Source organism: Nelumbo lutea, chromosome 1, assembly GCF_056320005.1.
Source record: "Nelumbo lutea isolate HS-2025 chromosome 1, American lotus-T2T, whole genome shotgun sequence".
Taxonomy (NCBI): domain Eukaryota; kingdom Viridiplantae; phylum Streptophyta; class Magnoliopsida; order Proteales; family Nelumbonaceae; genus Nelumbo; species Nelumbo lutea.
The window spans coordinates 170,891,226-170,905,404 of NC_142684.1; the positions used below are offsets into that span (position 1 = coordinate 170,891,226).

General features: G+C 39.2%; 1 long non-coding RNA gene across 1 annotated transcript; it reads right to left on the minus strand.

Moving 5' to 3' along the window:
- Positions 1–6,168: 6,168 nt before the first annotated feature.
- On the minus strand, positions 6,169–7,118 carry LOC148879154 (uncharacterized). The gene is made up of 2 exons (XR_016105492.1): positions 6,940–7,118; positions 6,169–6,859 (listed from the first exon to the last, which is right to left on the minus strand). It is a non-coding gene; the product is annotated as an uncharacterized LOC148879154 (long non-coding RNA).
- Between the last annotated feature and the right edge of the window lie 7,061 nt (positions 7,119–14,179).

Below are 14,179 nucleotides of genomic sequence, written 5' to 3' on the forward strand. Positions count from 1 at the left end.
CAAAACGCAAACCGCTATCAAGGCCCAAGCCTTGGCAGATTTCATCGCAGAATGCACCTTCAGCTCTGAAGTCTCCATGTCGGTTGAACACGGGCACTGTCACGGCATCTCTCCTAGTTAGGCTAAGCCCAAACTAGGATGATGAACACTGGATCCTTCACGTAGATGGCTCGTCAAATCGGCAGGGCAGCAGGGCTAGGATCGTTCTGTACGGACCAAGCAGTGTGAAGTTGGAGTATGCACTACGCTTTGAGTTCGTGGCATCCAACAACGAAGCAGAATATGAGGCGTTGCTAGTCGGGTCGGACCTTGCAAAGGAAGTGAAAGCCAAGCACATCGTCATCTACAGTGACTCCCAGCTCGTGGTAAATCAAGTCCTGGGTGAGTACGATGGTCGCGAACCGACTATGGTAGCATACTTAGCCAAAGTGAGAGAGACTCTGCTCAACTTTCGCTCACACTTCATCTGGCAAATCCCGAGATCAGAGAACGTTGAGGCCGATGCCCTGTCACGGCTAGCCAGCACGGGAGACAACACCATGAGGACTGTGTATATAGAGAACTAGCCTCGGCCTAGCATTCTCAGGGGGGCAGAAGAGGTCGCTCCCGTCATTCAAGCAGAGTCGAGCTGGATTGATCCACTCACGAGCTTTCTGCTACACGGGGCCCTCCCCGAAGACCGTAACGCCGCCAGGAGGGTAGAGCGCCAGGCAGCCAAATACGTCATGATAGATGGACGACTGTACCGAAGGTCCTACACGCTCCCCTACCTACGCTGGTTGCGACCCTCGGAAGCCGAGTTCGTCCTCCACGACACTCATGAAGGCCTATGCGGTGGACATTTGGGGGGTAGTGCCCTCACTCAAAAAGCACTACGACGGGGGTACTACTGGCCAACCATGAAAGCAGATGAGACCGAGCTTGTCAAAAAATGCTACAAGTGCCAGAAGCACGCTAATATCCACCTCCCCCTTGCCGCCGACCTGAAATACCTCACTAGCCCTTGGCCATTTTCACAATGGGGGATTGACCTACTCGGGCCATTCCCGCCTGCAACAGGGCAAAGAAGGTTCCTAGTGGTGGCAGTGGACTATTTCACAAAGTGGGTTGAAGCCGAACCTCTCACGATAATCACAACTTGGAAAGTGTAGAACTTATTATAGAAGAACATAGTGTGTCATTTCAGATTACCTCGGTTATTGATTCCGATAATGGCAAGCATTTCGAAGACATCAAGTTTCAAAACTGGTGCCGAGACATGGGAATTCAGCAAAACTTCACCTTGGTGGCGCACCCTCAGGCGAATGGCCAAACGGAAGTTACAAACAGGGCTATCCTTTGAGAACTATAAGCACGCCTAGACTGAGCTAAGGAATTGTGGACAAACGAGTTGCCCAGTGTACTTTGGGCCTACCGTACCACAGAAAGGACTGCCACGGGAGAAACTCCCTTTAACCTTACATATGGCACTGAAACAGTCATCCCAGTTGAGATTGAAGTCCCCTCGCTGAGACTAGAAGCATATGAAGACAGAGCAAACGAAGACAAGCTACGTACCAACCTCGACCTGCTAGACGAAGTACGGGACCTCGCGTACATCAGGACCGCGGCCTACCAACAAAGAATAGCTTGGTACTATAACGCCAAGGTCAAAAAGTGAACTCTCCACGTTGGGGACCTAGTTCTCCGCAAAGTTAAGGTGCCTGAGCCCGGCGTTGGCAAGTTCGGTCCGAACTAGGAAGGACCCTACCGAGTAAAGCAAGTACTCGGGGAAGGAACATACGAACTCGAAACCCTAGAAGGGAAACAAGTACCTCGGGCGTGGAATATCATCAACCTAAGACTATATTACCCGTGAACCACCGAACTGAGTGAATCATGAGTCACTCCCTTCTAGCCTTAGGGCCAATTTTCCAAACAAGCAATAACCTCGGCAACACGAGGTCCAGTCACCCCCTCAACAGGGGCAGACTCTAGGAAAATGGTTTGGTGTGACCACGAGTCACTCCCTCCAGCCTAAGGGTCAACGCGCTAGGTTAACTGAAGACCTCGGCGCTATACATGACTCTACTGCCTCGCCAGCATAGGCTTAGCACACCAAAGACTAAAGGTGTCTCGAGAACAGACCTTCTGACTCCTAGCCTACCTCAGTATACGTGGCTAGAGGTAAACGCAAACCTAAATAGCTAAGTAGGCAGGTTGGGCACGCACCTTAGTATGCCTACCCCTGCGTATGTCGCTAAAACCTGATGATCACCCCTACTAAGTGTAGGAAGACAGTTCAGGGTGACAACGGTAAAGGGTCGCTCACCTCGAGGATGAATTTACTAACTCAACAGCTCAAATAAAGCAAACACTCTAGCAGAAGTGAATCACACAAAGGAGAATACAAAGAAACAAGAAATGTGATTTCATTACAAATGTGATTTCGTTACAAAATCTGGGTCATAAACGTGATTTCATTACAGAATCCCAAATACAAGGAAACAAGAAAAGGGGAATACAAGGAGCACACAACTATTTAGAAGGCTTATCAGCCTTACTCGGGGCCTCTTCGGAGGCCTCCTCGGGGGTGTCGCCAGGTCGGTAGTATCGTGCTCCTCATCGCCGCCCTCATTGTTGGAATCTGGGTCATCTGCGACCTGACAAGCCATGTTGTCTGTAATATTATAAGTGGTGAAGGCACTTATGTCAAGGTCAGGGTATGCGCGCCTTATCCACCACCTACCGAGCTTGAAGCCCCTACAGTAGGCCTTCGACATTACATTGTCAAATCTAGATGATTTGACATAGTCGATAACAGCCTGGGCCTTCGCCTCCCCGAGAGCTTCGTTGAAGATCTCTGTCTTCTCCTTAATGTCGGCCTTGAGGTACTCCACCCCATGCTCCAAGGCCCCCTTTGCTTCCTTGAGCCCCTGCACCTCAAGCTGCGAAGCCCTTTGACACGCCTTGAGACTCTCCACCTCGAGCTTCAAGGCTTCTTGACCCGCTCTGAGCCTGTTCACCTCAACCTTCAGCCTATCCCTCTCTGGGGCTAGCTCCTCCTTTTCCAACAATAGGGCTTCGATAGAGCTCTTCTGGGCAGTAGCGTCACTTTCCAACTAGTGAATCTTGCCCCAAGCTACCCTCAGCTCCGTGTGAGTCGCGCGAGATGACTCCTCAACAGCCAGAGCATGCCTCAAGTGTTTGTCAGACTGGAAGGTCAGCGCGTGCACAACGGTGTTCACCTGGAAGAAGGGGGTTGGTCAGTACTAAAGAAAGAGGAAGGAAAGAAGGGAGAGAGAGAGAGAGAGAGAGAGAGAGAGAGAGAGAGAGGTGGCTACAAGGGAGTGAACTCACCACCATGGCATGGGTTGCAGCGCCGGCCTCGAGCTGACCAGGAGAGAGTTCGGCCCAATCCACAACTTTTGCGGTGATAACAGCCCCCTTACTTCTTTCAAGGCCGATATCAGGATTCATAATGCTCTTTGCCTCCTCCTCAGTCTCCGAGCTGGATGTCGCCGTATCCGCGGCATGATGGGCCGATCCCTTGGAAACCTTGGCAGCAGCCCCGACAAGATTCGAGGCCTCGGTAGTAGCCCCAGCGGGATTTGGGACTTCAGCGGCAGCCCCGGCTGGCTCAGCAATCGACTCTGCCGCCGTTTTAGGCCCTCGAGGTGGAAAGTCCCTCTTGAAGTCTATCACAGGAGGGGTATTAGGGAGCTCGGGCCTCGAGGAGGGGACCTACGGGAGATTGGGCTTAGGGGTAGGGGTCCTTGAGGGTTCCACGCGTGCCTTCTTGGTAGCCTGCTTCTTTCTCTTATTCATCTGACAGAGGAGCCTCATACCGGTAATCCTCTCTTCCTCCATAGGACCTGCAACAGAGCTCGGCGTCAGTAAAATTCGAAGACACTAGGCGGATTGAACAAAATGCTAAAGTGGAAATCGACCTACCCGGGCTCAAACCGGCCTGAATGAGCTTTTCTTTAGCAATGTAGTCCTTGTGATCGAACCCGACCTGAGCCCATGAGTGAAAGGTCTCCCATGTCTTCTGGTTAAGAGCAATGTTGGGAGCTTGAGTGGCCACCCTCCAGTTGGTAAGGAATGGCAACTCCGTGCTACTCCAGACTACAAAGTAGTCACTCTTCCAGGCCGGGACCTCGCTTGGGAATTTGTGTAGCATTTTGAAACCCGAGCGAGGTGATAGGTAGTAGGTCTGCCCGTGCTCGGGTGGAGTGCCAGAGGCACTCTTTTTTATTAGCATGATGGAGTAGAGGATATATGCATCTAGAGAAAAGTTTTGCTCGGAACAGAGGGAGATAGTCCCGACTAGGTTCCGAATAGAATTGGAATGGAGTTGGTCCAGTGTGATGTTGAAGCGCCTCAACACCTCGGGAATAAGGCGGTGGAGCAGGAAACAAAGCCCGCCAACTAGTTGTTCCAGATGAGATATCTCATTTGGACCGTGCTCCTAAGGGAAGTTGCCGGTGGGAAGACTGTACGAGTACTCCTGGGGTAGGTTGAATTGCTGGATGAGGTGTTGAAGCCTCTCCTGCGTCATGACGGATGGGCCGAACTGGTCCGGCACCTGACCTCGACGAGAGGTAGACGCCAGTTTGCCCGAGGTCACCCGAGCCTCGTGGGAAGGACGAGCGACGGCTGGGTCACCCCGACCCGAGGTACCCACGTCGGGTTCGTCTAAAAGACTGTCCTCGCTAGACACGGAAGGGAATGAACTGAGGAAAAAAGGAGAAAGGGAAACTCGAGGACTCACCAGGAAAACGACGCAACCGAATTAGGAGACCCGAGCTGAAGACCCCAGACGCAAGCTTAAGGTAGACGAAAGGTACTTAGCGGCGAAAGAAAATGACCAAGGTCCCCTGATATTTATAGCCGATGGGCCCATGCGCAAATGGCCAGGATCGAAGCGATCTAACGGTCCTCAAGAAAACCGGTTGCGGGACTCTCAAGGCGAAATCAATTTAGCGCGTTTTTTGGTGTCCGCAAACTCCAAATCGCATGACATCCGCGCTTAAGTTGTACACGACCCAGGTCTTCCTTCAGAACAAACCAAGTGCCGGAGCGGTCTGGCCAACGAGCCACCCGACAGAATGGCACGAGAACCAAGCCAAATCCACCTGGCGGGTCATGAATTCTACACGTTGGGTCGCCACCCCCAGCACGGGGAGTGGGGGGCAATTGATGAAGGGCGATTTGGCCTGACCTCGTAGCCCGGGGACACGTGCACATGACTTGGCCCAGTGTACAACTTAGCCTGACAACACGACCGCAACTCAACGAGAAAAACACGTCGAGTCCAACGCTGGCCACTTGGCAAGTTAAGCAACTCGCCGGGGACCGACGCCTGGCTAATTTTGACTCCCACCAAATATGAAAGGTCCCAAGCTCTCCCAAGGGCCCGAGCTCCCCCTAAGGGGTCCGAAGCTCTCCCTTCCCGATAGGGGAGCACCCTAGCTCGTGATTAAGTGTCCCGACTGCACCTTGGGGCAGCATCGTCCTCCCTCCCCCCAGTGTCGGCACCTCAACACCTCGATACAGGGACAAACCTGCCCTATACAGTCCGGTGCGCGGTAGCTCGGTAAGCAATGGGGAGCCCTTTCTGACATCCGTACCCACCGAACCCAGTGGCAGGGCTTTGATCTCTCTTCAGGCGGCATTCTGCCTACCAGGCGGCTTTCTATTTGCCTCCTCTGGAGGGCATGACACGTCTGTCAGGCCCGTACCTGGCAATGGCAGTTTGTGGCGGCAACCTGTGCCTGCCACACCTGCCCTGGCAGTAACGGCAAGGGCGAGGGCAGTTATGCTAGGTATGACCTGACTCTAACATAAAAGAACCCGAACCCATACAGAGAAAAAGTATTGAAGCTTAAGCACTTGGAACACTCTTACTCTCTACTCTCTTTGAGATTTCCTTCAGTTCTAACTTAGCCATCGGAGTGTTCCCACCAGGATATCTCCCTAGAAACCTTTCACTTCCTCCTTCCTCTCAGGTGCCGTTCGTTCCAGTCAGAAGCCAGGTCACAGCTAAGTAGGAGTGCCCAAATCATGCAGCATCACTTATCATACTAGTTCTTCATTCACATTAGTTACCAAGTTTAGTTTTCTTGATATCATAGTTGGTTGTTTTGTGAAAAAATGAATATAAGTTACTGTTTAACGCACAAGACAGACAATAAATAACAGAGCACACTTTACTACTATTCACATTACATAAATTTAGTTCAATAAAAATCAAACATCAATCCATTTTTTGTGGCTTTCAAAAAAACATCCATTTGTGTGGGCCATGGAACTTGAACCACAACCATGTGTTACTCGAACGTAAATGGAACCTCTTCTGCATCAATTAAACAAACTTTTCTTTTTCTTTTTTTTTTATGCAAACAACTCATCTCTCCAGTTCCCTTCACTCCAATTCGAACCGAACTTGTCTCGTCATCCTACTCCAATGATTGAATAGCACTGCTGGTATTAAGCATGCCAACTAATCCAATAAGAGCAAATTGGATTTTGCTCGATAATAACTTCATCGGAGAAACTGTAAGAAGCTCAAAATTAAAAGGCTCCGATGAAATCTCCATATGTTCTCGTGACTTCAAGGGCATCAACTTCTTTGCCTAGAACATATAAATAACAAATACTTATACCCCTTTAATGGAAATAAGGTTCTTTCTGTTTTCCATTTAATATCGTTTGCCGTTTGGGTTCGTCATAACCGACACAACATGTGAAAAATCGGAGGCACAATTGTTTCTTTGAGCTTGACGGCACCAACCTCCCGCTAAGTAACATGCCATCAGAATTGGAAGGCAATCACTATTGGAGCTTGATGAAACAATGAAATCATTGCCGGTGGTCTCTTGTCAAAAGAAAAGGAAGAAGGTATTAATGAAAATGAATAACAGGGTTGAAAGAAAAAGGAGAAGTAAGGACGTTTACCGCCGGTTGACTACATGTCGTTGGAGTTCGGTGAAAGGAGAATGAGAAGAAGGGATTCGGCTTATTCTTATCGCCAGTTGGTTCCATGCCGTCGGAGCTTGGTGAAATTGCTGCCGGTGGTCTCTTCCTCCTGGGGTAGGGCTCGGGTGAAAATGAAAATGGGGGAAGGAGAATTCAAATGAATGTGAGGAAAAAAAGGCTTTTTATTGATGGTTTTGTCTCTTCCCAACGTTGAACCGGATTGACTCACTTAACCGGAACATGAAACGAACTTAACACTAACAAAATTGTTAGATTTGAAATGGGCAATGTGCACGCCTCCCATTGGAGGGTGCACGCTCCCTGCGAATTGACGGGTTCACTGGATTCGACCTCGAAATTCGGTCTCGGGAAATATTTGGCTTTAGACATTTGAAAGGAATTCCTATTACATATGGACCTCTATATGATCGGTGTGTTAAAATAATTAATAATTATTTTTATTTTATTTGAGTAATTTATTAAATTATTTTTACTATGATCAATTAATTTGTATTATTTTCAAATTCTATCTATCTATCTATCTATCTATCTATCTATCTATCTATATATATATATATATAATAAGGCGGGTCCACATTACCATGCCTCTCCTTGCTTAATTCACCCCACCATCCAGTCTCCTTGATTCTCTTTGCTCTCCCCTTTTCACCACTCCAATCAAGCCAATTCAGCACCCTTTATAACTACTCTCCTTAATTATCTCAACTCATGTTTCCCAAACAACATTACTAATTTTAATAATTAATATTTTTCATTTCAGTAATATTTTTTGGGATTAATTACTAATATTGTCCACAATTTACTAATAGTTTACCAAAATTACTACTAGTAATATTTTTATAAATTAAGAATTATAAAATTCATTAGTTCATAATTAAGAATGATTTAACTATAATTATAAATTTATGGAAAAATTCCTGATCAGTGCCTTGAACTTTAGGGGTTGTGTTAAGTTAGTCCCCGCACCTCAAAACGTGTCTATGCAGTGCATCGAACTTTTAGAATGTGTCTAATAAGTCCTTGTTGTTAACAGTCTGTGAGTTATCTGTATCATGTGATGACATGTGTCACTTAAAACTTTTAAAATATCAAAACTACCCTTGAAAGAAGACACTGTTCATTGTCTTTTACACTGAAACTGAAGAGTTGTGCCATTGCTACAACGATGCCGAAAACTAACCAAGTTCCGGCAATAGCTAAAACCACCAGGTTTGCTGTATATTCTTTAATTTTTTAAATATCATGTAGCCGATGAAAATTTCCTATATATTCTAAAATCCATATTGGGTTGTTACTACAACCATCCTATCTCAGCTAGGGTGCAAGGTGGAATGACAACATAGTTTATTGGCATCGAGATTTAAATGGAAGGAGTTTTGTTTAAATTGGTTTATGTGGAAGTGGCATATAAAGAAAATTGGATGACACATGATGAATAGTTTTGACATTTCTAAAGTTAACTAACGAGCTATTACTGGCAAAGACCTATTAGACACATTTTGAAAGTTCAAGGTACTGCATAGATACGTTTTAAAGTTCAGGGATTGACTTGACACAACCCCTAAAGTTTAGGGTACCAATAAGGAATTTTCCCTAAATTTATAAATATTTTTTAAATATTAATTCTAAATTTTAAAAATAATTATTAACTATTTCATAAATAATTAAAAAATACAATAAAATATTACTACTCTTAGTAATTAATATTACTATTCGTAACTATAAATTAAAATTAGTGCTATTAATTACTAGCAGGGACCTTGTGATGCATGAGTTTTGTTAAAAGAATGTGAGGCAAAAGGAGTTAGGGGTGTACCTTGGGTTGGGTGGGCCTAACTTGAGCTCAAACCAGTTCAACTCAAGCTTTTGCACAAGTTGGGCTTGAGTTGTTGAACTTCAAGTTAGGTTTAGGCTGAAAAACTTAAGGCCCCTAAACTCAGGTTGGGTTTGGGTTGAAGCCTCAGTTAGTTTAATCTCAACCTAACCCAATTTGAGCATGTGCCAACATTGGTAACTTGGGTCTGGGCTAGTAATTAATTATCAATAATTGTTATCATTCTATTTTTGTTATATATTAGTAAATTATCAATAGTAATTGAAAATTACCAATAATTTTTCTTACCAACCTAGGCCTAACCCAAGCTTTAATCCAACATCTTGAGCTAAGCTTGGGATTGGACATGTCGAACTTTGTTCTAAGTAGAATATATTGATAATATATTGATATGTATATCACAAAATGTTGGGCGGGCTCAAATTGGTCAAACTGGGCTCAAGCTACCCAAGGCCTCAACCTAAGTCCAACCTGAATTTAGGTTAGGCTTGAGTTTTTTGGCCTAAGCCCAACTTGAAGTTGAAAACTCAAGCCCAACCTATGCAAAATCTTTGGTTGAGTTAGGTTGGGCTTGGGATAGACCTGCTAAACCAACACCCCTATCTCATTTTGCCTCAAGTTCTTTTAATAAAGCCCGCACGGGTCCCCACTAGTGTATACATATATATAAAAGATGGTCCACGTCAACATTCCTCTCCTTGTTCCATTATCCCCGCCCTACATTCTCTTTGACTCTCTCTCTTCTCCCCTTCCCACCACTCCCATTAATCCATGTCACCATTCCCAACCCAACTACCTAAAAATATTCCTAGAATTTCTCTCCTAATTAAGGTATCTCCTCTAAGCCATTAGGATCTTATCATATTACCCCACTCCCAATCAATTCCTAAAATTTCTCTCCCTAATCTATATCCACTCTCTCATTCAAAAAATTCATATAAATTAATAAATAGTTAAATATAATTAATATTTAATTCAACCATATTCAATGAATATTAAATAGTGTTATTTCCAAAAGTTAATAAATAAATATGGTTAGTAAATTACCAAAAATTAATAAATATTGTTATTAATTAACTCATCATGACTTTTTAAAATATTTTGGGTAAATACAATTATCAAAAAGTATAAAATTTTAGTTATTGTTATTATTATAGTTAATAACCGAATGCAGATGGGGAATAAGATATTATAATGGAAAATGAAATTATTAGTTCATTTATATTGGAAAATATTGGATTGATGGGGAATAGGTGCCTTGCCTTGAACCCGCCCAACACTAGGGACGAGGCGGGGAAACTCAAGGATTCCCCATCCTTGATGAAGAATGTGTGCCTTGCCCTGAACTCACCTGACATTGAGGACGAAGCAGGGAAATTTAAGGATTCCCCATCCTTAACGGGGAGTAGGTGCCTTGCCCTGAACCTACCTAACACTGGGGACGGGGCGGGGATGGGGTAGAGTGTCTTGACTATGGGGAGGGAACAAGGATGGGGTGGCCCACCCCAAACCCACCTTGTTGCCATTCCTATATAATTGTTAATTATTGGTGAAATTAATAAAAAATTTAGCTTTTGTAATTATTTTTATTTATTTAAAGTCAACCAAATTTTCATTTAAAAATAATGAAAATAATAACAATTATTAAAATTACTACAAGTGATTAATACAATTAAATTTATTAAAAAATATTAGTTCATATTAAATTAAAAATAAATGTTTTTTTTAAGTCAACATTAAATGAAAATTACAATTATTAAAATTTTAAATATTAACAATAACTTTGAATACTTTTAGTTGATTAACAATAAATTTTAATTGTTAATTTATCAATTAATTAATAGTAAATAAAATTATTCAATCTTTTAGATTTTTCTGTGCATCGCACGGGTCCCTACTAGTATATTATAAAGCGATTTAAGTCCCATGTCAGCACCCCTCTCCTTCTATCATTCCCCCTTCTCTCTTCTCTCCTTAAACCTCTCTCCTTTCTCCCTTTACCCCTTCCCAACCCTTCCATATATCCACGTGGCAGCCCTCTCCTCTTTACTAGAGTTCCACTCCAACTCCCTCCCTCTCTCTCATGTTCCTAAACACTTAGCAAAGCCTTCCTAAAATTTCTCCTAAGCTATCTCTCCCATCTAAAATTCCTTCTAAAATACCTCTTAATATATATCGAATCAAATCTTCTCAGACTGAATAGGGGGTGATCCGAATCTGATTTGATTTCTGATCGGATCCTATTATCTGATTGGATCCTATTATCTGATTGGATCCAAAGATCCGAACAGGGGTGATCCGAATTCGATCAAATAGGATTGGATCAGATCATTGATCTGATCCATTTGCACCCCTAGGTCATTCCAGTCCCCCCACCCCACACCCTCATCCCACGAGAATGGGATTCCCATTCCTAAGTTTGTAAGAGGTATAGAACCTATGATAAAAAGCCCCCAAAACCCTAATATTTTAATAAAAAATTAAAATATTATAAGTTAATAGCAATAAAAAAATAATAATATATTAATAATAAAATAATAAAATAACAATAAATATTAATATAATATAATTAAAGTAACAATAAAATAATAATAAAATATAATAACTAAATAATAAAATATTATGAAAGTAATAATAAGATGATGATGATAATAATAATAATAATAATAATAATAATAATAATAATAATAATAATAAAATAAGAATATATTAATAATTAAACAAATAATAAAATATTACTAAAACATTTATAAACTAATCATACTATTAGGGTTGTCAATGAAGCAGTTTCGGATTGAATCCAATCTGATCCAAACCTTATCAAATTGGATTTAGATGGTTTGTTATAATTATTGGATTGGGCAAATCCAAAATAAATTGGCCCATATTCTTATCGGTCTAAATCGAACCTAAACCAAATTCCCAATAATCCGATCATGAGGCCAAACCCTTGTCCAATTTGAAACCCATCAAAACTGAAGTCAGCATAAAAACACTTTTATAGAAGAAATTTTACAAAAGCCCTTTTATGAGAACACTTTTATGAAAGCATTTTTATGAAAGTACTTTCATGAGAGCACTTTTACAAAAACACTTATAAAAGTAATTTTACGAAAGCACTTTTATAAAAATACTTTTATGAAAACACTTATACAATACCATATTCGTAATTAAAGTACTTTTACACTAAATCACTTTTACAAAAGTACTTTTTGAAAGCACCTTTACGGAAGTGCTTTTATGAAAGTACTTTTATAAAAGCACTTTTACAAAAGAACTTTTATGAAAACACTTTTCTTTTATGAAAACACTTTTACAAAAGAACTTTTATGAAAACACTTTTACAAAAGTACTTTTTTTCATTCACTTTGGATTGAATTGGATCCATCTGATCCATTTGCATTTTAATTGGACTAGATTGGATTGTAGCAAGTGTTGCAGTTTATATATATATATATATATATCTTCTAGATTTCTCATGTTATTTTGGCGTTTGATTCAATTTGGATTGTATTGGATCCATTTAGAATTGATTGGCCTTGATTTGTTTTAATTTTAAAATGATAAAATATTAATAACATATAGTAATAAAAATATTATTAATGTAATTACAAAATAATATATATATATAACCAATGAGATGCACTTTCCCAATAACCTAAATAATCTCTTCTCCTAAAGTTTATCATAAACAACCTCCCCCACTTTCGCAGAATTATATCTAATTCCTATTTATATTCTAAATTATCTCTAATTCCTATTTATCTCCATAATTATCTCTAATTTAGTAGAGATTTTCTCTCCTAAATTATCTCTAATTCCTATTTTAAAATATTTATTAAAAACACAAAAAATAACAATTTTATATTTTTACAAAATATATCACAAAATTATGTACTAACAATATAAATTATGTCTTTTTGGATTATCAATTTAAATTCTTTTCAAATATTTAATAATATGTAATAGCTTTAAATAAATAAAATTAAAAAAATATTAATATTTTATAGATTATTTAAATATTTAAATAAATAAATTTGTATCATAAATATATTTTAAACTGTTAAAATAACGAAATTATCTACTAAATAAATTTATGTTTTTACAAAATATATCACGAAATTATGTACTAACAATTTAAATTATGTTTTTCCGGATCATCAATTTAAATGTTTTTCTAACAGTTAATAATATGTAAAGATTTAAATCAATAAAATTTAGATAACAAAAAATTTAAATATTTTATATATTATTTAAATATATAAATAACTAGATATTTATCATAACTAGAATTTAAATAGTTAAAATAAATGAAATTATGCAATAAATTTAAAAAATTCTTTAAAGCAAAAAATAATTTTAACATAATATTTAAATTAATAATAATTTAATATATTACAAAATTAATAATGAAATTATGTAATAATAGCATAGATTATGATTTGATGGATAATTTAATTCCATAAATAACTAATAAATTAAATTTTAAATATTTTACATATTATTTAATTATTTAAATAACTAGGTATTTTCAATAACAAAATATTTAAATGTTTAACATAACTAGATTTTAAATAGTTAAATAAAGAAAATATGTAATAAATTTAAAAAAAAAATCTGAAAAGTAGAAAAATAATTATAACATAATATTGAAATTAAAAATAATTTAATATTTTTACATAATATTGTAAATAACTAATTTCACTTATATCAAGTGATAATTCAAGAAAATGATTTTCAAAAAAAATAATATTTATTAGTATAATTTTAAACTCTTAATCTGTATTTTTTTCTAAGTATATATACTAAAATTAATATTTATGGCATTTCAGTAATTAATTATTTATTGTTTTTGTGATAAATGTATTTTCAATGATTATGTATAAATGTTTTTTGTTTTTCTATTTAATAGAAAACTTTCAATAATTATTGGAGATTAAACTACTATTAGTGAAAATTTTAAATTTAAATTATTGTACTTGTTGTATTTATTGTATTTTTTCATTATCAATGTATTTTCAATAATTGTGTATTTTTTATATAAATTTTTAATAATTATTGGAGATTAAACTATTATTATTTATCAGAGATGAGACTATTAATTTAGCTGAAATTATGAGTATTCATGAATTGGTTTGATTCGGTCGTAGGCTATTTGGCCAACCAAATTGACTTGGTTAGGTTGGGGAGTTGGTCACCTAAAGCCAATTGACCTTTTGTGAAAATTGACCCACTCAAGTTGTATTGGTTTGGGTCGATTTTTTGGTTTGGTCAGTTGGTTCAAAATTAAACTTAAAAATTAAATTTAATTTTAAAAATTATAATTTAATTATTAAAAAATAACTTTAAAAATTAGATTTATGA